Consider the following 25,582-nt stretch of genomic DNA (forward strand, 5'->3'; position numbering starts at 1 on the left):
TCACTGAAGCATCTCCACATCATTACTTTTCTAGAGCACCTTTCACAACCTCAGGATGTCCCAAAACGCTTTACAGCCAATGAAGTACTTTTTGAAGTGTAGTCACTGTGGTAATGTCGGAAATGCAGCAGGCAATTTGCACACAGCAAGGTCCCACAAACAGCAATAATATAAATGACCAGATAATCTGCTTTTTTTTTAGTGATGTTGGTGGAGGGATATCCCCTGCTCTCCTTCGAAATAGCGCCATGGGATCTTTTACATCCACCTGAGAGGCGGACAGGGCCTCAATTTAACATCTCATCCGAAAGACAGCACCTCTGACAGTGCGGCACTCCCTCAGCATTGCACTGGAGTGTCAGCCTAGTTTTTGTGCTCAAGTCTCTGGAGTGGGACTTGAACCCACGACCTTCTGACTCAGAGACAACAGTGCTACCAATTGAGCCACAACTGACATCTGAAGCTTCAGCACATTGCCATTTCTTTCCCCTAAAAGGAAACTGAAGAAGTCCACTAAATATTTCACCGCAAATGATAAACCATTAGAAGTAATCTGGTTGCATTTTTATTGGGGCCATTGAGGAGCAGCAAGAGCCATTTTGCTCTTTGTATTTGAGAAATGCTTAATGAACCTAAAAGAGGAAATTGAAAGATACAAATTGTTCTTTTCATAGCCTGCAGATTCCTCCCCACCTCTGAGCACTTCTAATGCTGAAACCACAAACATCCTCATGACCTTAAGTGGTTGCTCCCAGTGACATTGCAAAACACAGGCACTTCGTCACTGCTCCCTCTGCCTGGGTTCACAACCTGAACCTTTATTTTTTCCAGTTGACTTCTAATATGACCAGTTATTATATCAGATCATTGGGGTGAGGGGTGTTGGTGCTGAACAATGGAACACTTTCCATCTTAGGACACCATCAAGCCCACCCAGGTCAGGTGTAACATGCTAAACCCAGAATGCAGCTCCCTTCACTTTTGCCCACCAATATTCCTCATCCCCCAACCTGCCCAACATCCCATACTGGACTAGTGTGACAATTTTCCATTTCCCACAACCACAGTCCTGTGACCTCTTAACAATGCTGATTTGGGGTAGTTCTGCACTGTGGGCTGTGCCTGCTAAGAACTGGCTTGGAACTATTCATAACTTATTTCACAGAGGACACTTCTAACCAGAAGACAGAAAAGTCTTTCATGCCATCAGTCTGGTGTGGGTTTGAAACCATGTCCCAGGCATGAAACGCCAGTCTCTAATCCACTGCATCTATCAATTCCCCCACCTTCCTTTTTCTGACAGTTTACTTCAGTGGAACTACTGCTCCCAGTGCTAGTGCTGCTCTGTGACCTACCACTGGGAGATATGCATGAGTAGCTTTCCCTCAGATTTTCTCCCTGACTTGTGCATACTGTTTACTGCGTTATTACAACTGGAATTGGAAACTCAGCAATCGGGCACTATAAGCCCAAATCCCCTCTCTGTGGCGTAGCACGTTGGCACTCCAGTGCGCAGCCATGTTGCATACCCCGATGTATGAAATAAAATAATTTGTACTAAATACAAATCAGTTAAATTTATTAGCTAAGGTTGCTTATTATGGATAAACATTTTAAAAAGTAATTATACCTCCTCTCCCTCTTTCGTTGGCATAGTTGGAGCAAGAGACATCAGCAAGCTATTTTACAACCATCACCACCGGGGATTCCGGATGAGGAGGGAGTTGGGGGTCAATGTGTGATGAAACACTACCTCTCATTTTCAAACCGATTGATCTTTTTGATCCTTGACTGGTCAGTCAATCAGGCGAAGAAATATGTCAACTTTTCCCTGTCAAAGGCAAGTGTCACTGTTTAAGGTCAGGTGAGTTGTAATTGGGGGTTTTAGCTGATTTGTAACTGGGGGGGTTTAGGTGCCCTGTAAAGGACAGGTGGGTTGCAACTGGGGGTTTCAAATAGCACTCGGCATTCAAGTCAAACATATTAATCGCTCAGTTCCGTCTCCACATTACAAAGTATCCCATTTTCCAGTTTGTTTATAACAGCTGTTTCAATAACACTCTGGGTTTTGTCTTCTCCTGCAGAACCAAGGAGACGACTTGCAAATAAACAACACCATTACACAACTGTTACACAACTTGCAACCACACACCAAGCTTTCCACGTAACATCATGTAACTCACATCAGCAACATAATGGCATCTCAACCGGGGATTCCGGATGAGGAGGGAGGTGGGGGTCAATGTGTGATGAAACACTACCTCTCATTTTCAAACCGATTGATCTTTTTGATCCTTGACTGGTTATGAAGGTTTGTTGAAAGAGGCAATTAATGTTTTATTATTTATCTGCACTGACAATGAACATTTTTTTTTGATTGGGGTGAAGTATGTGTTTTCATAGTCAGCGTATAATTGTTTGTAACTCACAGCACCATGCCAGTAACATGTAATTATATCATCCCAGATCCTTATTAATGCAGTGCATTGATAGAATTCTGATACTGTACTGCAAAGCTCTTGAAATACCTTTACTCTCTCTCAAATACAAGTGCTCCCCAACAGGTCAGTAGGAACATAGGAACAGGAATAGGCCATTCAGCCCCTCGAACCCGGTCCGCCGTTTGATAAGATCATGGCTGATCTGTGATCTAACTCCATGTACCTGCCTTTGGCCCATATCCCTTAATACCTTTGGTTGCCAATAAGCTATCTATCTCAGATTTAAAATAAGCTAGCATCAATTGCCGTTTGCAGAAGAGAGTTCCAAACTTCTACCACCTTTTGTGTGTAGAAATGTTTTCTAATCTCGCTCCTGAAAGTTCTGGCTCTAATTTTTAGACTGTGCCCCCTAGTCCTAGAAAACCCAACCAGTGGAAATAGTATCTCTCTATCCACCCGATCTGTTCCCCTTAATATCTTATAAACTTCGATCAGATCACCCCTTAACCTTCTAAACTCGAGAGAATTCAACCCCAATTTGTGTAATCTCTCCTCGTAACTTAACCCTTGAAGTCCGGGTATCATTCCAGTAAACCTACGCTGCACTCCCTCCAAGGCCAATAGCCAAATGGTACTAAGCCACAGAGGCCAGGAAGATCTCAGGCTCAAAATTACTGGTCTGTGCTCGTGTTGGCTGATCTTAGCAAAGTCACAGTGGGGCACTCCGTGTCCCTGAACCAGGGATGGGGGAGGTGGAGGAGAAAGGAAGTCAGCAAAAGCTCCTAACCCCAATTACTATCTAATTACTCCTGCTGAAAAGTTCAACTGTGGAGGTCTAAATTTTGGACGGAATAAGGCATGGCTGTGATGCCTCTGGAGGTGAACAGCCTGTCAATTCACTATTTAGCCTCAGATGGCAGTGCCCGTGCAATCATGCCCCAGGATGAGTCCATGCCTCGTGTCACAATTACTTCAACAGACAACCACTGGTCCCTATTGCAGGATTTAACTGGAAAGTCAATCATCCATTTGAGCAAATGGCACAATTTAACACCATGCAGACTGAGGGTGGATGCAAAGAGCTTCCTTGTGCCGAACTGGAGGAGCAGTTTGCAAGCCAAGAAGAGACATTCAATTCTCTCAATTCAAACCCCGAACACAAATGTAAAAGCACTGTATTGATTGCCTTCAGCTACCTTGCTCAAGTGGCCACGGGTGTTCGCAAACTATTCAACAGCGAGGCATTGGTCCAATCTGGTCCCCAGCCAGCCAAGGGCAGAATTCTCCCTTGCAATGCTACCCAGCCCTCTCCCCAATTAACTATAAATCTACAGGCTTAAATTGCTTCAGAGCACAAATAAAATATTACTGTACTGTCACAAAACTCAGTGGAAACAGCTAAAAGGTCAAGTGACCAGGGTCTTCCTGTTGTAGAACCTCAACACCTTTTTTTTCACTGCAGCACACTTGAAAAATTATCAGTACGGCTGATTATCATGCAATGGTGCAACTTGTTCACGTACCACTGAGCTCTGGGGCGTACTCAGCCAGGACATCAGAAGAAGGCCCGAAGCATCAGGAGGGAGAGAAATCAGATGGTAATTTAAGGGGGTTTGCTCTGAGCCACCTCTTGGTGCCTAGTTACAAAGTAGCACTGCAAAGGCTTGATAATGGGAGTGGGCAAGCAACCCTCGGTCAGACTGGGGTGTTGGGGGGGTGGGGGGGGGGAAAAGAGGGGGTGGGGAGGTTGGTTACAAGTAAGCAATTAAGAATGCAGCACGGTGGTGCAGTGCACAGACGCACCAATGCACTGTGACTTTATCTGGTGGGACTCTGAATTTTTCTCCCCAACTCATCCATAATCCCTATCTCAAGCACGGTGCGCGAAGGCAGGCAGCAAAATCCAGACACATCCCCACATATAAGGAAGGGAAAATACTAGAGATGGGAACTCCCACCACACCTCCTCATGGCTTTCTCAAGAACACACGAGCAGATTACTCAGCTGTCCTCAGGTCATGTGCGGCCAGAAAGAACACAAGGGAAAAAAAACATTAGCACAGACAGCAGGACCTTACTAACAGGCGATGAGGAACGGAGACTGGAGAGAGCAACAGAATCACAAAAATTGCAGAAAGTGACAGCTTTCTGCCTCAGTGGTAGCACAATCTCACCCGAGTCAGAAGGTCGTGGGCTCATATAATCTAGGCTGACACTTGTGCAGTACCGAGGGAGTGCTGCACCGTTGGAGGTTAGTCTTTCAGATGAGACTTACAGGTGGAAGCAAAAGATCCCATGGCATTATTCAAAGATGACCATGTGCGTTCCCCCTGGTGTCCAACATTCCTCCCTCAACAACCACCAAAACGAAATAACCCATTTATCTCATTGCTTTATCAAGGATCTTGATGTGAACAAATTGGCTGCCACGACTGCCTATAAATAATAATTTGTTGGCTGTGAAATGCTTTGGGATGTCCTGAAGACATGAAAGCACCATATAAATGCAAAATCTTCTTTCTGGAACAGGAACAGCCATTCAGCCCATCATAGCCGTGCCAGTTCGAGCTCTTTGATTGGCGTGGTCTATTCTAAGCCCCGTTCCCTACTCTTTCCCCATAAGCTTTTACATTCTTCCTTTTCAAACATTTATGCAATACCCTTTTAAATGATATCATCTTTGTCTCAACAGCTACCTGTGATAAAGCACTCTATGCGCTAATAACCCTGTGTGTGAAAACAGTTCCAACTTCCCCAATCATTCTTCTGGCGATAATCCTGGGTCTATGACCCATTGTCCCGCCATGGCCTCGCCCCTCCCTATCTCTGTCGTCCTCCAGTCCTATAAGCCTCAGAGAACTCTGCTTTCCTCCAACTCTGGTCTCTTGCCCATCCCTCACTTGCTTCGCCCCACCATTGGCAGACATGCTTTCAGCTGTCAAGGCCCTAAGCTCTAGAATTCACTCCCTAAACCTTTCCAACTCTAGCTCCTTCTTTAAGACCCTCCTTAAAACTAACCTCTGACTAACACTGTCCTATTATCTCTTTCTTCGGCCCAATTATGAGCCTGTGAAGTGCTTTGGGACGTTTTCCTACATTACAGGCACAACATAAATGCAAGTTGTTATCACTGATTCACCAACCTCTCACAGAACTGTAGAATAACAATGAAGAATTGTGCCTCTTTGCCTCCCTCCATCTCACTACCCGAAAAGAAATTCACAAATTATTACCATGTGGCACAGCTAATGAGGATGTGCACTTCCCGAGCAAATTACAGGGGAAAACCAAGCTCACTTCTTCTTTCAGTGTATGTAGGAAGGGAAGGGGAAAGTTTAAGGCTGACTCTTTTGTGAGATTGAGCCAGGACTGCATCAGCATCATGACCTGGCATAACGCCCACATGCAATCTTAACTCCCTGGACTCCAACTCACAGAAAGCTCACAGTCTCCAAACTGAAAATTCAAAGAATAGCAAATGGCTCCAACAAAGATTTATTAGACAGGGTAGTTGAACCTAGAGCAAATAACTGACAACTGACCTTCATGACATGAACAAGCTTGGTTACTTCCATCCTTCCTTTCTGTCTTAAGCCGAAATACTCATACATTAATTACTCAGAACGTGACCATGCACACACCCATATCCACCTCCACCTGAGAGGACCGACCGATCCCAAATCATTGTCCGTGTGCTTTGTAAAGTAATTTTGCTATTTTGAGGATTAAAATCCGGTCTAAAACAAAGGCTTACAAACTGAGGTCCCCGAGCTTATCTGATTCCAGTCCATGCAGGGGTCACCAGCACTGTATCTTGTGAATTCTGTGTTCTTTCTGTATTTGTTGGCACACCAACTCGTTAGTTTTATTGCTGTATACTAATGGAAAAACATTTTCTACACTGGTTTCCTCTGGGTAACTGGTACTGTCTTTTGGAAGTTGGGACAGGGGGTCCCCAGTATGTGCTAACATTTGGAGGGGGTCTCCCACACGGAAAAGTCTCAGAACCACTGGCGTAAAGAAGGTGTAGGTCTTACATTGGCCTTGAAATCACGAACTCACCAGGATCACTCAATACACAAATTCACCGAGCCATCAGGGAACTGGAAGTTTTGATGTTTATCTACTTTTATATAGTTTGTATTTACTTTTAAGTCCCTACCTACCCCAGTGGGTAGGACGCTCACCTCTCGAGTCAGAAGGTTGTGGATTCAAGTCCCACTCTACGAACATGACCACACAATCTAAGCTGATATTTCAGTGCCAAGTGAGTGCTGCACTGTCGGAGGTGCCATCTTTTGGATAAGACATAAAAGGGGGACTTAAAAGATCCCATGTCACTTTTCGAAGAGCAAGGGAGTTCTTCCAGTATCCCAACCAATATTTATCCCTCACTCAACATCTCCAAAAACAGATTAACTGCTGATTTATCTCAACGCTATATGTAGGACCTTGTTGTGCGCAAACTGGCTGCCGTGTTTTCCCACAACAGTTTCAAAAAGTAATTAATTGGCTGCGAAGCACTCTGGAACATTCCAAGGACCTGAAAGTTGCTAAATAAATGCAAGTTCTTCTTTTTTGTTTAGTTAAAAAAAAATTCATACAGACTTCCTTTGTGTAAAAATTACAGGTGGGCTGAGAAATCTAGAACTGCTCGTTTCGACCCACCCGCAGCCTGTGTGGATTCTCCAGTAAAGTGCTGAGCATGGCAGATGGGACAGGCTCATTATCATATCTGTGTTTCTACTGGACCAGGGAGGGTAGAAGGTCTTGGGATTGGGTCAGGGCTGCAATCATTTATTTGCAACTACCCTCTGAAGAATACAATACACTCTCATTAAAGACTTAATCACACAGATCTTTGCAAGCAACAAGGGGATTTTTGTGTTAGGATGAATTAATAAGCCTCTTCCTTTCTCAAACACATCAACTATCCAGTTGTCACCCGAAGATGTCTTGAATGCTCAGCGGCAGGAAGTCACAGATCAAACCCTGACATTCTGTCCAATGCAGCTAGCTCTGGTACTCTCGTATTCCATGTTACACCACTCCTCGCGCTCTCAAGCAATTCATCGACAGGCCTGGTGTTTCCAGACAGTGACAGCTGCTCAATGTCCAGCAGCATCGCCAACACGGCACCCCCATAACAATCGGTCACAACAGCACTCAAAATAATCAGCAACCTCTCCCCCTCCCCCCAAACGCAAACACAATCCATTAAACAAACAATTCTCTAATGGAATCCTCAACGATTAGCACTTCCCTGCTGCGTATCAGTTTTCACTACTCGTTATACAAAGACAAATTCCAACTGTACAAAACACAAGCACTCTAAGCTATCACATTACATTAAAGCACCTCCCAGCCCTGCAACCTCTCCCACTGAGAAGGGCAAGAGCAACAATATCATAGGAACACCATCACCTTCAAGTCACACCCCATCCTGACTTGGACAAATGTCATCATTTCTTCATCATCACTGGGAAAAATCCTGGAATTCCCCACCTAAATGCATCATGGGAGCACCAGCACCACAAGGACTTCAGTAATTCAGGAAGGCCCATTACCACCTTCTAATGGCAACCAGGGATGGACAATAAATGCAGCCTTGCGAGCACTGCCCATATCCCACAAAAAAAAACTGCAACAAAGAATCTGCCTCAAACAATAAAGCCCACATGGTTTCCCCATCCATCTACCTTTCAGATCCAGCGATGACACACCAGGTCAGAAACCCAGCCAATCGTCTCACCCCTCCCATTACTCCATTTACTCAAAACGAAACAACCTTCACCTGATTTACCTCAATACAGACAATACTTAATCTCTTTGGCTACTCTTAGTTGTCACAAAAGGAATAATGGTCCCTACTTTATTGACAAGCCTTCATCCTTGGTGAGTCTTTTCAGAATTATCACATTGCCTGGCAGAATCTTCCATCTGTTGCTCGAATTCGAACAAATCTTTTCCCAGCTCCTTTAGCAATGTAAGAGCCAGTAGGTCAGTATCTCAAATAAATAAATAAATTTAAAACAGAAATAGACAGTTTCCTCGAAGTAAAGGGAATTAGGGGTTACGGGGAGCGGGCAGGAAATTGGACATGAATTTAGATTTGAGGTTAGGATCAGATCAGCCATGAGCTTATTGAATGGCGGAGCAGGCTCGAGGGGCCGATTGGCCTACTCCTGCTCCTATTTCTTATGTTCTTATGTTCTCAACCACACTGGGATAATCTTTCCTGAAACAAGACACTTCACCCTCAGTAATTGCCGTGTCGATTGAAATCTAAACCAAATACAGGCAACTGACCGATCTGGACTAACGAGTTCAGGAAGATTCAGAGACAGTTTTAATTAGTTTTCACCAATGCTTCTGCAATGAAACGCTTTCCTTATCTCATCTCACTGTGAGCAGCCTCAGTCACTCCCATACTCGAATTCTTCAAAAAAAAAATGAAAATCTGAACTGAAAACAAAAAATGCAGGGAATGTACAGCTGGTTCTTCACCTTGTGAAAAGGGGACAAGAAGTGAACATTTCTAACAGCCCATTTATATCTCAATTTCCAGTTCTGACAAAAAGGTTCTACAGGTAAAATGTTATCCCATATTTTTCGATGCTCATGGATCCGCTGTGCATCTCCAGCTCTTTTCACTTTACTTGCACAGTGGATGCTTTGTGTGGTGGTACACAATGCATTTGCAAATCAAAACTTCACAACATATATGTTGCAAAGTGCAAGTACACTCCACCCACAAAGTGACCCCTTGTCTAACATTACCGCTGCCAGTTAAATACCCATCGACAAGGCTCAGATACCACATACGAACCCAGTGTCAACCAATTGCCTGTTCGTTCTCAGCCGGTCACACTCAGAATCCCAACAAACACATTACAAATTCACCAAAAACCTTTCTGGTTTTGATCGGGACTTTCTGTTAGTGGTGTTCTGGTAGTAGTATGCCACAGAATTTTTTAAAAATTCGTTCATGGGATGTGGGCGAGGCCAGCATTTATTGCCCATCCATAATTGCCCTCGAGAAGGTGGTGGTGAGCCGCCTTCTTGAACCGCTGCAGTCCGTGCGGTGAAGGTTCTCCCACAGTGCTGTTAGGAAGGGAGTTCCAGGGTTTTGACCCAGCGACGATGAAGGAACGGCGATATATTTCCAAGTCGGGATGGTGTGTGACTTGGAGGGGAACATGCAGGTGGTGTTGTTCCCATGTGCCTGCTGCCCTTGTCCTTCTAGGTGGTAGAGGTCGCGGGTTTGGGAGGTGCTGTCGAAGAAGCCTTGGCGAGTTGCTGCAGTGCATCCTGTGGATGGTACACACCGCAGCCACAGTGCGCCGGTGGTGAAGTGAGTGAATGTTTAGGGTGGTGGATGGGGTGCCAATCAAGCGGGCTGCTTTGTCCTGGATGGTGTCGAGCTTCGTGAGTGTTGTTGGAGCTGCACTCATCCAGGCAAGTGGAGAGTATTCCATCACACTCCTGACTTGTGCCTTGTAGATGGTGGAAAGGCTTTGGGGAGTCAGGAGGTGAGTCACTCACCGCAGAATACCCAGCCTCTGACCTGCTCTTGTAGCCACAGTATTTATGTGGCTGGTCCAGTTAAGTTTCTGGTCAATGGTGACCCCCAGGATGTTGATGGTGGGGGATTCGGCGATGGTAATACCGTTGAATGTCAAGGGGAGGTGGTTAGACTCTCTCTTGTTGGAGATGGTCATTGCCTGGCACTTGACTGGCACGAATGTTATTTACCACTTATGAGCCCAAGCCTGGATGTTGTCCAGGTCTTGCTGCATGCGGGCACGGACTGCTTCATTATCTGAGGGATTGCGAATGGAACTGAACACTGTGCAAACATCAGCGAACATCCCCATTTCTGACCTTATGATGGAGGGGAGGTCATTGATGAAGCAGCTGAAGATGGTTGGGCATAGGACACTGCCCTGAGGAACTCCTGCAGCAATGTCTTGGGGCTGAGATGATTGGCCTCCAACAACCACTACCATCTTCCTTTGTGCGAGGCATGACTCCTGCCAATGGATAGTTTTCCCCAATTCCCATTGACTTCAATTTTACTCGGGCTCCTTGGTGCCACACTTGGTCAAATGCTGCCTTGATGTCAAGGGCAGTCACTCCCACCTCACATCTGGAATTGAGCTCTTTTGAACATGTTTGGACCAAGGCTGTAATGAGGTCTGGAGCCGAGTGGACCTGGCAGAACTCAAACTGAGCATCGGTGAGCAGTTTATTGGTGAGTAAGTGTCGCTTGATAGCACTGTCGACGACACCTTCCATCACTTTGCTGATGATTGAGAGTAGACTGATGGGGCGGTAATTGGCCGGATTGGATTTGTCCTGCTTTTTGTGGACAGGACATACCTGGGCAATTTTCCACATTGTCGAGTAGTTGCCAGTGTTGTAGCTGCACTGGAACAGTTTGGCTAGAGGCGTGGCTAGTTCTGGAGCACAAGTCTTCAGCACTACAGCCGGGATGTTGTCAGGGCCCATAGCCTTTGCTATATCCACTGCACTCAGCCGTTTCTTGATAACATGTGGATTGAATCAAATTGGCTGAAGACTGGTTTCTGTGATGGTGGGGATATCGGGAGGAGGCCGAGATGGATCATCCACTCGGCACTTCTGGCTGAAGATGGTTGCAAACGCTTCAGCCTTGTCTTTTGCACTCACGTGCTGGACTCCGCCATCATTGAGGATGGGGATGTTCGCAGATCCTCCTCCTCCTGTCAGTTATTTAACTGTCCACCACCATTCACGACTGGATGTGGCAGGACTGCAGAGCTTTGATCTGATCCGTTGGTTGTGGAATCGCTTCGCTCTGTCTATAGCATGTTGCTTCTGCTGTTTAGCATGCATGTAGTCCTGAGTTGTAGCTTCACCAGGTTGGCACCTCATTTTAAGGTACGCCTGGTGCTGCTCCTGGCATGCTCTTCTACACTCCTCATTGAACCAGGGTTGATCCCCTGGCTTGTTGGTAATGGTAGAGTGAGGAATATGCCGGGCCATGAGGTTACAGATTGTGCTGGAATACAATTCTGCTGCTGCTGATGGCCCACAGCGCCTCATGGATGCCCAGTTTTGAGCTGCTAGATCTGTTCTGAATCTATCCCATTTACCACGGTGGTAGTGCCACACAACATGATGGATGGTGTCCTCAATGCGAAGACGGGACTTCGTCTCCACAAGGACTGTGCGGTGATCACTCCTACCAATACTGTCATGGACAGATGCATCTGCGACAGGTAGATTGTTGAGGACGAGTTCAAGTAGGTTTTTCCCTCATGTTGGTTCGCTCACCACCTGCCACAGGACCAGTCTGGCAGCTATGCCCTTCAGGACTCGGCCAGTAGTGGTGCTACCGAGCCACTCTTGGTGATGGACATTGAAGTCCCCCACCCAGAGTACATTCTGCGCCCTTGCTACCGTCAGTGCTTCCTCCAAGTGGAGGAGGACTGATTCATCAGCTGAGGGAGGGCAGTAGGTGGCAATCAGCAGGAGTGATAGGCTAATCAATGTTGGCACCAGACTGCTGTTATGCAGAAGTTGATGTCCTGTGGCATGACAAAGTAAACATCAGATAAACAGTGATCTGGTTTCTAGAGTGCTCCGTTTGTTTAGATTTCTTATCAGTCCAATCTGCCTGCGTGACAACGTCAACTAAAAATTGTTTTTTTTAAAACTCTGGACTAGGGAAAATTCTCACGGACCAATCAGATCGCTAGAAACTGACAGATACAAAATAAATGGCAAAAAAGCCAGAGGGGAGATGAGAATTTATTTTACGCAGCGAGTATGATCTGCAATGCGCTGCCTGAAAGGGCGGTGGAAGCAGATTCAACAATAACTTTCAAAAGGGAATTGGATAAATACTTGAAAAGGAAAAATTTGCAGGGTTATGGGGAAGGAGCGGGGGGACTTGGAATAAATTGGATAGCTCTTTCAAAGAACGAGCACAGGTACAATGGGCCAAATGGCCTCCTTCTGTGCTGTATGATTCTATACTGAACAGGCCAATCAAATGGCAAGAAGACGACAGGAAATCATAAGTCTATATAAACCTAGTACATTGCCCATGGAGTTGATGAGAGTAAGTTTTTATTTTATGTACATGATGGAGTTGGGAGAGATTTCAGAAACTTGCTGCACAGAGCCAACTAGTGACCAGAGCCTGCAGCTACATTGCAACAGTTGGTATAAAAAAAACAAAGAATCTAAACAGAACACTGTGACAATAGGAAGTAAGGTTTGTGGACAGGAAGTGCACATCCTATGAGAAATTTTTACTATATTGATTAAATAGATTGGTAACAATATATTATGCAAAAAAACTCCCTTAAGCTAATACACTTTAATGTGTCAATGTGCTTGTGAGATATTCTTAATTCATCACCTCGAGAGCTCTCGCCACCAGTGTCAGACCTGAAACCACCATTAAAACTCAAAATACTCTCTGTCATCACAACCCAACACTGGACAGTGTTCTGTATCGTGTTGGAAAACACCTCTAGTGCAACTGCATGAGGTCACGTATATCACATTAATGTTCTACTAATATCCTAGTGACACTAATGCTGAGCTAAGTTGATCCCAGTGAGTCGACAAAGGGGGAAAAGAATAAGTTGTGGTGGTCCACTTCTCCAGATGGTGAGGGGGAGTCAACTCAATCCGCAGCAGCTCGCAGACCCCCAGAAAGCCTGGAAACAGGTCACTGCCCCACCTTCCCAGTTCAAGGAGACCACACAGGTTAAGCCATGAAGTTATTGCAGTTCAACTCAATACTGTTCTCACCCTACATCTACATACTAGGAATCACAATCAGGAGCCGTTCCCCCCACTACCCCAGGGTTACTACAGCCAATTGCAGCACTTCAACTGCTGCCTGGGATGGAATCAGCTAACTCAGCACAGACGAGGAATCAAATGTGGCACTTTCTGGTCTGTATGCCTCACTGCCACACCCGATAGTGCTTCTAAACACTGCGCCATTCGGGAAAATTTTGTCATTAGTTCGGAGACCGGTGGCTCATCTGTTCCTACCAGCTGCATAAATGATTTGTGGCTAATCCAAAATGCTCTGCATAGGAATGTGATCAGTTTTGTGGCAAGCTGAGCTCATTAATGGTTCGTGGTTTTGCCACAAATGCACGTTGTGCGCTGAACGGAAACATGCAGTACAACCTGAAGCTTGCTTTTGAGTCTCCTAGCTCTAATCTATCTGCAAATGAAACCCTTTCAAAGAATGAGGGCAGTTCTCTCACTGCCAGTCTCCAACCTCTCTCTCCTTTGCAGCCTCTCTTTGTTCTGTTTTATCCACTTTATGGTCTTTGCGCCGGTGAAATAGGCCTAAGTACAGAGCTCGCCTTCCTCCCTGCGTCAAAATCAAGACATCATACTGTCTCCCAGCTCATTCTGTGCCAGGACCTCAAAACTGTGGAACGCCTCATCTTTCAACCACAGGTTCAATCTACAGGTTTTTAAAACTTGGTGCCAACTCACCACTATTTCTTGATTGTCCTCATCATTCCTCCTTTTTTCAACCTTGGTAAAGTCCGGCACTGTGGGACCTTAGACCTTCTCCCAAGTTCCTCAATAGCTGGAACAGATCTTATGGCCCCTCCCTCAAGTACAGCCTCAGCAGCACCTCAACTGCCCTGCCTTCCAAATTGGGGACAGGTGTACGCTGGAAAGATTCTGGATAAACCAAATGCTCTGTTTTCAAATGTTTTTAATGCCATGGCCAAAAAACTGTCCCAATCTGAAAATGGAAATTTTTGATCCCAGCTACACAGGTACTGTGGCATTATTCAACTTCAACTATAACCATGTTGCCTGAATATTTTGTCAGATCATTGCTCAGCTATTTACATGGAATTAACAGCACAGAAACAGGCCATTCAGCCCAACTGGTCTATGCCAGTGTTTATACTCCACATGCTCATCCCTCCTAACTTCATCTAACCCGATCAGCAGAGCATTCTACTCCTTTCTCCCTCATGTGTTTATCTGGCTCCCTTAATTGTATCTATACTATTCGCCTCAAATACTCCTTGTAGTAGCGAGTTCCACATTCTCACCACTCTTTTGGTCAGGAGGTTTCTCCTGAGTTCCTTATTGGATTTATTAGTGACTATCTTATATTTATGGCCCCTAATTTGGCTCTCCCCCATCTTCCCTACATCTACCCTATCAAGCCTATTCATAATCTTAAAGACCTCCATAGGGTGACCCCTAATCCTTCTCTTTTCTTGAGAAAAGAGCCCCAGCCTGTTCAGCCTTTCCTGATAGTTATAACCTCTCAGTTCTGGTATCATAGAATCATAGGGTACAGAAGGAGGCCACTTGGCCCATCGTGCCTGTGCCAGCTCCTCGAAAGAGCTATCCGATTAGTTCCACTCCCCTGCAAATGTTTCCACTTCAAGTATTTATCCAATTCCTTTTTAAAAGTTATCATTGAATCTGCTTCCACCGCCCTTTCAGGCAGTGCATTCCGGATCACAACAATTCCCTCTGCAAAATTTTTTTCCTCATCTCCCCTCTGGTTCTTTTGCCAATTACCTTAAATCCGTATCCTCTGGTTACTGGCTCTTCTACCACTAAAAATAGTTTCTCCTTATTTACTTTAACAAAACCCTTCATGATTTCAAACACGTCTATCAAATCTCGCCTTAACCATCTCTGCTCAAGGGAGAACAACCCCAGTTTCTCTCGTCATCCTTGTAAATCTTTTTTCACCTTTTCCAGTGCCTCTACATCCTTTCTGTAATATGAAGACCAGAACTCTGCTGTTCTGAAGGCAAACGTGGCAGCTATTTTTCACACAGCAAGAAGCCCAAAATTTCTTGGCTATCTAAAGAATGCATGCCCCAAGGACTCAATGCAAATGTGTTTGTGTCTGGTGTTTTTTGTCTTCACATGGAGAGACGCTAAATCTCCGTGTACACTTGGAGAAGGAAGCACCGCTTTAAGGTCCACCGCCCCCACATGTTGTGCCATTTTCTACCTGATCTCGAAGGCGTCACACACACCAATTAAACAGCGACACTGATGGTGTTCTTGGAGCAAGTCAGTGCACAGTGAAGCCAAAAATAAGCATCTGGTGAGAAAAGTACCCAGAGAACCGTGACAACCATTCAGCCCATCTAGGTCATTCATCCATTTTGTCCAACAATATCACCAGAGCTGCCAGACTCCATCGCCCTGTTCAGATACCGTGACACTACTCAAACAGCAGGCAGTTCTTCTGGTGTTCTGGCCGACATTCCTCCCTCAAAAAAAACGACTAGTTCCTCATTCCTCTCATTGCAGTTTGTGGGATCTTACTGTGTGAAAAATGTTTGCCTTCAGAACAGCACAGCAATTCAAAGTCACTCACAGTGTGTGAAATGCTTTGAGACATTGGCAAGAGATGTCATAAGCCACGACATCAATACAAATTCTTTGTCCTTTTATGGAAAGTAACATTTGGGTTTAAGTGTGTAGTCACTTTTGAGGTTGTTCAAAAGGTGACAGCTGGGGGTCACAATGGGGTCATGTGTTGGAACATTACAGCTGAGGGGGCTGAGCTTCAGCAATGACCCCATATGCGGAGTTCCTAATGTCAGTGGTGTTATTGTAGGGAGGAACTGAGCCAAGACCAGGGGTCGTGCTCCGAGGAAGGAGGGTCACACAGGCCCCTAACACACACCTGCCACTGGTCAATTGAACAGCGACACTAATGGTGTTCTTGGAGCATGCCAGTGCACGGTGAAACCAACAATAAGCATCTGGTGAGAAAAGTACCCAGAGAACCGGGAGAGCCATTCGGCCCATCTCGGTCATTCTTCCATTGAAACCTATGGTTCACCAAATCACAACAGGCAACCGTCCCTTAAATGGTTCCAGAATTTTTGTATTCACTACCCTACCCAGAGACCATACCAGGTGTTAAACACTGTGAAGAAGTGCTTCCTGACATCATTCCTGAACTTAACCATTACCAGTCCTTTGTCATACACTGAAATACTGGTCAAGATTAACCCTTTTCTATTGCACTTAATACCTCATTTAACTCTATGAGGTGCCCGCTCAGTCATCGCCTTTCAAAAACTTTCTTCATAATTCAGTCCTCTAAGACAAGGGATCTGCCTCGAGACCTTTCTCCACACTATTTCCAAGGCTTTGATGTTCCCCTTGTGCCCCGTGGTCTGAAGTGAATACAGTCTTCAAGTTAGTTGTGCTACAAAAGGACCTTAGGAAATAGAGGGGCAGAGCTGTGGGAGCTGAAATTGAGCTCGCTAAGTGCAAAGCTGGAGCATGATTAATGAGTGCTGGCTGGGGGAGAAGCTGGAAGAGGCCTGGTGATGGTCGACTCAACACTTACTACGTTTTGTCATTGTGATGGCCTCAGACATGATGACTGACTTGGTATTATGGATCAGCACTTTCTTTGCTTTGTTGATTTCTGCTCTGCAATGACAGAACGTAGTAAGTGTCGAGTCGACCATCACCAGGCCTCTTCCAGCTTCTCCCCCAGCCAGCTCAACAGCACTCATTAATCATGCTCCAACTTTGCACTTAGCGAGCTCAATTTCAGCTACCACAGCTCTATTACCTAAGGTCCTTTTGTAGCACAACTAACATATAACAGCAAACATCAGCACTGCAGTGACGGCCTCCAGAGATCACTGATAGTCTGGCCAAGGCACTTCCTTTCAGATATTCCACAGTAATTGCTGGAAGCGGAAAAGCTCAGCTCGACTGCAGTCATTACAGATGTGGGAGATTTTTATTGAGAGGCTAAGATGAAAGGGTCAAGACCTAATATACAAGACACGATCATATTTGAACAGAATGAAAGAGAAAGCAGTGATTAAGCGACACTAATCTTGTGTTTTAATGGCTGTGGGAGAAGGAATGATTGGGGCGGGGGGGGGGGGGGGGGGGGAGGGACGGAAGTCCAGAGTTTTGAGGTGCTGGGAATCAATGAGTGAGAGTAGGGAACAGGACGATGTGATTGCAACACAGCAGGGAGGTTAGGAGCATGTGTGGGATGGCATATTTATAATTTGGAAGGAACAAATGTGGAAAATTCAGAAAACTATTGGTAAAATAAAGCAAGAAAATTGTGGCAAGGGGAGTGAAGTGAAGGCTGGAAAAAGGGGGTCGCCTATCAGACAATAAGCTGTTAAGAACATTTAAGAAGATTCCAGGATGAGAAAAGGCTATTCAGCTGACCAAAGTTAACCCCTAATGCTCCCAATCAAACAGCCAGCTGCACTGAATGAAAATGTGTGTAAGATCAGTTACTTCACTCGCACGGAGAGAAGGGACCAAGAAGTCGGACCAGGGACAAGGCAGCAAAGAATCTTTAAAGACCACCCCAGATGGCTGATACACACTGCCAAGCAAAACGGGAACGGCTCACAAAGATTGTCTGTTACAGGGTATTCTGCAAGAGGCAGGAGACAGTGGTGAGGAGTCAGATAGTGTGTCAGTAAGGAAAAAGTGTAGGAGACAAGTTCATTTACCAAGACAATCAGATACAAGTAGGCTGATTGACAAGCTGTTCTAGGTCATTCAGGATAGCAAAAGACTTGACAGTGGTGTGAGCCAGGTCAGTGGAAGAGAAGCGGAGTGATTGCTGATGGTGAACAGTGAAGTCGCCAAGAATGGCGACTGCAGCAGAGGGTCAGTCATAGGTGACAGATTGCCATTTTGCTTTGCAAGTAGTTGAGCCATTCTGGAGAGTTATTCTGGACAGAGACAAAAGATGAGCTTCGTGGGCGGGGGCGGGGAAGAGATTTCTGGGGACAGGTGATTCAAAAACAGAGCCAAAACTAACAACCTGGGCCATCAAAACAAATAAGCACGCACTGCCTTCAGGACTGGAGGAAATCAATCGCAAGTCATCAGCTGCCTTGTCGGTTCAGTTACCAAACTGACTCTTGACTCTCCTCTTATGCAAATCAATAGCCTCAATTAAAAAAAACATTTCAGGCACATCTCCAAATCTCTCTCTTACTGGCTCCAAATTCTGCATACTGTGTTATCGAACCAACTTAACAACCAAGGAACAATAGAAAGTGCGAAGGCGGCCAAATACAAAACAGGTTATGGAGCAGCAGGGTAGATCAGTGCACCATGGACAGGCTGGACAAGGGTTCGCACTTCAACTCAGCATTAGTTCCCAATCTCAACCACACCAGGACTTCTGGTAAGTCCGCATTGGGACAGAGGTGGGGAAACTACGAGGGCTTATCACCCCACACTCTCCAACAACTAGCTACAGATGATGATCCAGGAGTTCTCCCAGCCACGGATGGTGTATGCTGCCCAACAACAGGAGCAAAAATAAAGACCTTGCAGCTTTCACGTCCTTACTTTTGAAGTGCAGTCAATGTTGTTTTGTTAGGAAACACAGTAGCAGATTTACACAGGTTCCACAAATAACAATGAAATAAGTGACAAATCCATCTGTTATTGGTGTTGGGTGAGGGAGAAATGTTGGCCAGAACACCAGGTGAACACCCCTGCTCTTCTTTGAATAGTGTCTGTGGGATCTTTTGCATCCCCCTGAACAAGATGGAGCCTCAGTTTAATGTCTCATCTGAAAGACAGCACCTCCAACAGTGCGGCAGTCCCCCAGTACTGCAATGAAATGTCAGCCTGGATTATGCGCTCACGTCCCTGGATTGGGGCTTAAACACATGACCTACTGACTCAGAGGTGAGCGTGCTACCACTGTACCAAGTCTAGAAAAACAAACTACCTAAAGAATATATTACATGGCTTCCCCAGCATAACAAAAACATACCTATTAATAACTCAGAGTAAAGCAAGATCTGCCAATAAACCAGCCTCTTACCAATGTCTCACCTGTCTGCTGTGAAAATCCAAAAACTTCACGCAGGAGGAACCTGTTCTCCAGCTATTTATTTATGAGTGACTGGGCAAACACAGCTCAGGTCAAAAAAAACTTCAAATAATAAAAGTAAACTTTGAAAGAATGCTCACTTGGCTCAGGAGAAAACAGGACTGGATCACCTCAGATTACTGGGATCATGATTTACTTTGGAACAGGGATTCAGTTCCAAAGAAGCAGATTGGAGGAGGGCTGGAATGCACATATGGAACAGATTTGCTCAAAGCAGAAGAGTCTGCACTCTTTAATCAGTTACTTCAACCACTGCCATAGATTCAGGATAAACAAAAGAATGCGCAAGTTTTGGGAACTCTGCAGTCCCTGTCGATATCGCAGGAGTTACAGGTAGAATTGGAAGGATAGGGAATACAAGGCTGGAATTGAGGAGCTAGATATACAGGACAATAGGAGAGGTACAGGAGGCTAGGATATCACCAGAAATCATAGAATCATAGAAAGTTACGGCACAGAAGGTGGCCATTCGGCCCATCGTATCTGTGCCGACCGAAAAAGAGCTAGCCAGCTTAATCCCACTTTCCAGCACTTGGTCCGTAGCCTTGTAGGTTACGGCACTTCAAGTGCACATCCAAGTACTTCTTAAATGTGACGGGGGTTTCTGCCTCTACCACCCTTTCAGGCAGTGAGTTCCAGACCCCCACCACCCTCTGGGTGAAAAAAAATTCTCCTCAGCTCACCTCTAATCCTTCTACCAATTGCTTTATATCGATGCACCCTGGTTATTGACCTCTCTATCTCGTCTCCTCATAATTTTATACACCTCAATTAAATCTCCTCTCAGCCTCCTTTGTCCAAAGAAAACAACCCCAGCCTATCCAATCTTTTCTCATAGCTAAAGTTCTCCAGCCCTGGCAACATCCTCGTAAATCTCCTCTGTGCCCTCTCGATTGCAATCGCATCTTTCCTGTAATGTGGTGATCAGAACTGTACGCAGTACTCAAGCTGTGGCCTAACCAATGTTTTATACAGTTTCAGCATAACCTCCCTGCTCTTATATTCTATGCCTCGGCTAATAAATGAAAGTATCCCATATGCCTTTTTAACCACCTTATCTACCTATCCTGCCACCTTCAAGGATCTGTGGACATGAACTCCAAGGTCCCTCTGTTCCTCTGCACGTCTCCATATTCTCCCATTTATTGTGTCCTCTCTTGCCTTGTTTGCCCTCCCCAAATGCATTACCTCACACTTCTCTGGACTGAATTCCATTTGCCACTTTTCTGCCCACCTGACCAGTCCATTGATATCTTCCTGCAGACTACAGCTTTCCTCCTCATAATCAACCACACGGCCAATTTTTGTATCACCTGCAAATTTCTTGATCAAGCCCCCACATTTAAGTCCAAATCATTACTATATAACACAAAAAGCAAGGGACCGAGTCCTGAGCTTTGAGGGACCCCATTGGAAACAGCCTTCCAGTCGCAAAAACACCCGTCAACCATTACCCTTTGCTTCCTGCCAGTGAGCCAATTTTGGATCCAACTTGCCACTTTCCCTTGGGCTTTTACTTTTTTGACCAGTCTGCCATGTGGGACCTTGTCAAAAACCTTGCTAAAATCCATGTACACTACATCAAATGCACTACCCTCATCAACCCTCCTTGTTACCTCCTCAAAAAATTCAATCAAGTTGGTCGGACACAAGCTTCCCTTGACAAATCCATGCTGACTGTCCTTGATTAACCCGTGCCTTTCTAAATGACGGTTTATGCTGTCACTGTCACTCAGAATGGATTCCAATAATTTGCCCAGCACCGAGGTTAGACTGACTGGCCTGTAATTACTCGGTCTATCCTTCGCTCCCTTTTTTAAACAACGGTACAACGTTAGCAGTCCTCCAATCCCCCAGCTCCGCGCCTGTAGCCAGGGAGGATTGGAAAATGATGGTCAGAGCCTCTGCTATTTCCTCCCTTGCTTCTGTTAACAATCTGGGATACATTTCATCCAGGCCTGACGATTTATCTACTTAATACTTCCCCTTTTCAGTCTCTGATAGGCCCTACTCTTTCCTTAGTTATTCTCTTGCACTTTATGTCTTCATGAAATATTTTTGGGTTTTCCTTAATTTTACTTGCCAGTATTTTTTCATGCCCTCTCTTTGCTTTCCTCATTTCCTTTTTTAATTTCACCCCTGCACTTTCTATACTCCTCTAAGCTTTCTGCAGTATTGCGCTCTTGGTATCTGACATAAGCTATGACAACAAAACACAAGTGGTCAAAATGCATCACCTGATGGGTGGAGTGAGAATGTTTTACACTGCATTTAATAAGGCAAATTCCCAACAAACATCCTAAAAACCTGCGTAATCACACAGCTGTAAAACAACAGGCTTAGATTTTGCACCAGGCAGCAAAAAGATCACTTGCACCAGTTTGCAAGTAGTGCCGCATAGCTACATAAACATCCAGGAGCTGAGCATATACTTATTTAATAATTTTTTCTTGACAAATTCTAAATAGGGAAAGAAATTACTAACAATTTAAAAAATGTACTTGACTGCGCAATTCTTCCCCTTGGCAAGAGAAATAAAGGTTAACCATCAGAGAATACAGGATGACATGCATATTTATAATAGGTGTATAATAGCAGACATGGATATTGTCTGACAAATAATTTACACATATAAACCTGAAAGGACACTGGATGTTCTGGAAGTCATTTTATGCCCTGTAGAGATTATAGTAGTGACATAAACAAAGCATCCAAGACTTGTGTTTAAGACATGGTTGCAGTAGAGTACATATCTAACCCAACTTTCCAGTGTATGATGCCCAAAGTGGAGAAGTGTTGGAATACCCACCATTGACAGCTCAATATAATGAGCACCAAAATTAACGAGAAATGAAAAACTACTTTACTCCCTAAAATACACACACATTAAAATATTACAGAAACCCAAAGGGGGAATGGGAAAGAAGAGGAGGAATGTAAACGATATTCAGGCTGTTTTCTTAACTCAGGTTTTGCTTATACCTTTTCACATGAACACACAGCGCAAAACTATCACTGAGATATTAAGCGTGTCAACGATGTTTCTTTAAAAAAAGTTTATTCAACTGGAAAAGTCTACAAGATAAAAACTGAATAATCTTAGTAAAATCACATCAGACAGTACCACCTTCAGCTGTTTCTACAGAAGTTAGTGCAAACCAACCCGGCAAAAGTTAAATTCGAAGTCTCTCTCAAACTCTTGTTGAAAGAGCAGAAATGCAAATAAACTGGCAACAAATTGGTTAATACCTCAATTCCACTGTTGTGCAATTGATATGCTGACATTATAAACATATATTCGTATATATTGGTTCATTATTATTAAACAACTAACATTAATCAGTAACATCTGCTCATTTTGAATCTTGAATCTTTCAATGAATAAGTGACATTCATATTATATAACCCATTTTTCAAATATATAATTACAAAATAATGCATCAATTAACATGGATTAGTTTTGTCCTCATTTGGTTCGTAGGGCTGGGATTAAACCTTTAATGTGGTTACTGACGACGATTAACCACACTGTCAGCTTACGTGGCTATACTCCTCCTCTGAGCAGAGTTGCAACCTCTAGGTTTCTTGTCCTTGCTGTTTCTAGATGAATCTTTATCTCTGCCATCTGGTCCAGTTCCTAATCTGGCTTATGCCCATTGTCTCTCTCTCTCTCTCTCTCTCTGTCTGATAAGTATGGTATTTTTCACAAGGGAGAAAGGTTCTGATCTCAAATTTCCTCCTTTCCAAAAGCTACTCAATGCAGACACTCTCAGCTTTAATTAAATCTTTAACTATATGCATGTGTAGACATGCATCTTCTATTACTAAAATATGACTCACTGCTCTATCCCTTTATCTGGCCATATCCTCATCCTTGGCACTCCTCGCTGTCCATCTGTGCTCCCAAAACTTACAAGTCTCTTATTTTCATCTGTCTATGGCCAATCTCTGTATCTGGTACCTCTCTCTGTGAGCCTACCCTTACTTATCCTTCTCTATTTCTGTGCTCCCTATATGTATGTATATATATATATATTTGAAGAAGCCAATTTTCTCCCCGTCCCTTTTAAAGTCAAGAGCTCCTTGTTAGCTTGTGGCTCCAAGGGCTCTGGTGGCCCGATCTAAGGTGGCATCAGAGCTGAGCGCGATCCCACCCTTAGCCAAGCTCTGCGCCCTTTACCCACAGACACAGACCCACAAACACACACCCACCCCCACACAAACACACCCCCACACAAACACCCACCCACACCACACCACACCCCCACACAAACACCCACCCACACAAACACCCACCCACCCAAACACCCACCCACACCACACCACACCCACACCACACCCACACAGCAGGAGGCACTGGAAGGCGATCAGAGACAGGAGCCCCGGCTGGTTTTATTTTGCCCACCAGTTGCTAACCCTGGGGCGCTGAAGACAATTTTAGCACCCGGGCTGAGACGAACTAACCGAGCAGAGGCCGGGGGAGTCCGGGCCCGGGGCCTTCCCCCTGTGGGTGGGTGGGTGGGTGGGCGCAGTGAGTTGCCTGAGACCCCCCTGACCCCTGACCCCTCTCCCCCCAACTCGGCACCCACCTTCGATGACGTCACTGGCCTCTCATCGTCGCCCCGACAAACTGCGCGCGGCCGCTTCCCCCCCGCGCGAGCGGCTCGCTCCCGCTCACTTTCCGCCGCCGCTGCCGCGGCCGATCCCGCTGCCCGTCGCCGCCTCCCCGCCGCTCCGACTCGCCCCGCCGCCGCCGCCGCTCTCCTCACTCCGGTCTCACACAGCGAGCGACCGACCGCCCGCCTCCCGGAACTGACGACACGCAACTACCCCACTACGCATGCCCTGACCGCCCATGGGCTTCTGGGAGTTGTAGTCGTTTGGGCTTGATGTGAGGCGCTCTTTGCTCTGCCTGCCCCCCCAGAGAGTCCTTTCAGATCACCTCTTCTTCCCACCCCAACCTTTCCCTCCAATGACTGAACTTTTACTTGGAGGAGGGAGGGCTTAAAAAAAAAATCAGTGAGGGTTCCCACTCTTGATCACTATCCTTGCATTTATATAGCGCCTTTAACGTAGTAAAACGGCCCACATAATCAGACAAAATTTGACACCGAGCCACATAAGGAGATATGAGGACAGCTTGATCAAAGAGGAAGGTTTTAAGGAGCATCTTAATGGTGAGGCGAAGGAAATCCGGGATGCACGAGGCCAGAGTTGGAGGAACGCAGAGTTCTTGGAGGGTTATAGGGCCGGAGGAGGTTCGGAGATCAGGAATAACGAGGCATGAAAGGATTTGAACACGAGATGCAGTGACTTGTGCTGGAACACACGTGGGTGTTAGTATTGGGCTCAGTTACGATACCCCTGATGAAATAGAGGCTGACCTCCAGTCTATAATCACGACATGCATGGGTACTGGAGGTACCAGTAGGATCGTATTTCAGCAAAAGTCAACAACTTAGTGAGTAAATTGGCAATAAAAAAATAAATCACAAGCTGTTGGAGAAAGTCATGCTTAACCTTTTTTAAAACCATGATGTGGAGATGCCAGTGATGGACTGGGGTGGACAAATGTAAGGAATCTTACAACACCAGGTTATAGTCCAACAGTTTTATTTGAAAATCACAAGCTTTCGGAGGCTTTCTCCTTCATCAGGTGAGTGTCGAGATTCATTGAAAATTACCGCATATATAGTCATAGAACAATGCTTGGTGATTACAGATAATCTTTCCAACTGCCCATTATCAAGGCCATCAAATTAATTGAATAGTGTTCAGACAGAGAAACCTTAGACAACTGAATATACAAACGGCCAGAACCAAAGAAAGAGAGGGAGAGAGAGAGAAACATCCGAAAGGAAGAGAAAGAGAGAGAATGACCAGTTGTATTAAAAACAGATAACTTTTTTTTTCCCCTGGTGGGGTTACGTGTAGTGTGACATGAACCCAAGATCCCGGTTGAGGCCGTCCTCATGGGTGCAGAACTTGGCTATCAATTTCTGCTCGACGATTTTGCGTTGTCTTGTGTCTCGAAGGCCGCCTTAGAGAACGCTTACCCGAAGATTGGTGGCTGAATGTCCTTGACTGCTGGTGTTCCCCGACTGGGAGGGAACCCTCCTGTCTGGCGATTGTTGCGCGGTGTCCGTTCATCCGTTGTCGCAGCGTCTGCATGGTCTCGCCAATGTACCGTGCTCCGGGGCATCCTTTC

General features: G+C 45.3%; 1 protein-coding gene across 1 annotated transcript in view; it reads right to left on the bottom strand.

The window, feature by feature from the left end:
* tyk2 (tyrosine kinase 2) overlaps positions 1 to 24,261 on the bottom strand; it is a 97,040-nt gene extending 72,779 nt beyond the window's left edge. The window contains exon 1 of the mRNA XM_067972956.1: positions 23,964 to 24,261. The gene's annotated coding sequence lies outside the window, so the exon portion shown is untranslated. The remainder of the gene's footprint in view (positions 1 to 23,963) is intronic.
* Between the last annotated feature and the right edge of the window lie 1,321 nt (positions 24,262 to 25,582).

Source organism: Heptranchias perlo, chromosome 37, assembly GCF_035084215.1.
Source record: "Heptranchias perlo isolate sHepPer1 chromosome 37, sHepPer1.hap1, whole genome shotgun sequence".
Lineage (NCBI taxonomy): Eukaryota > Metazoa > Chordata > Chondrichthyes > Hexanchiformes > Hexanchidae > Heptranchias > Heptranchias perlo.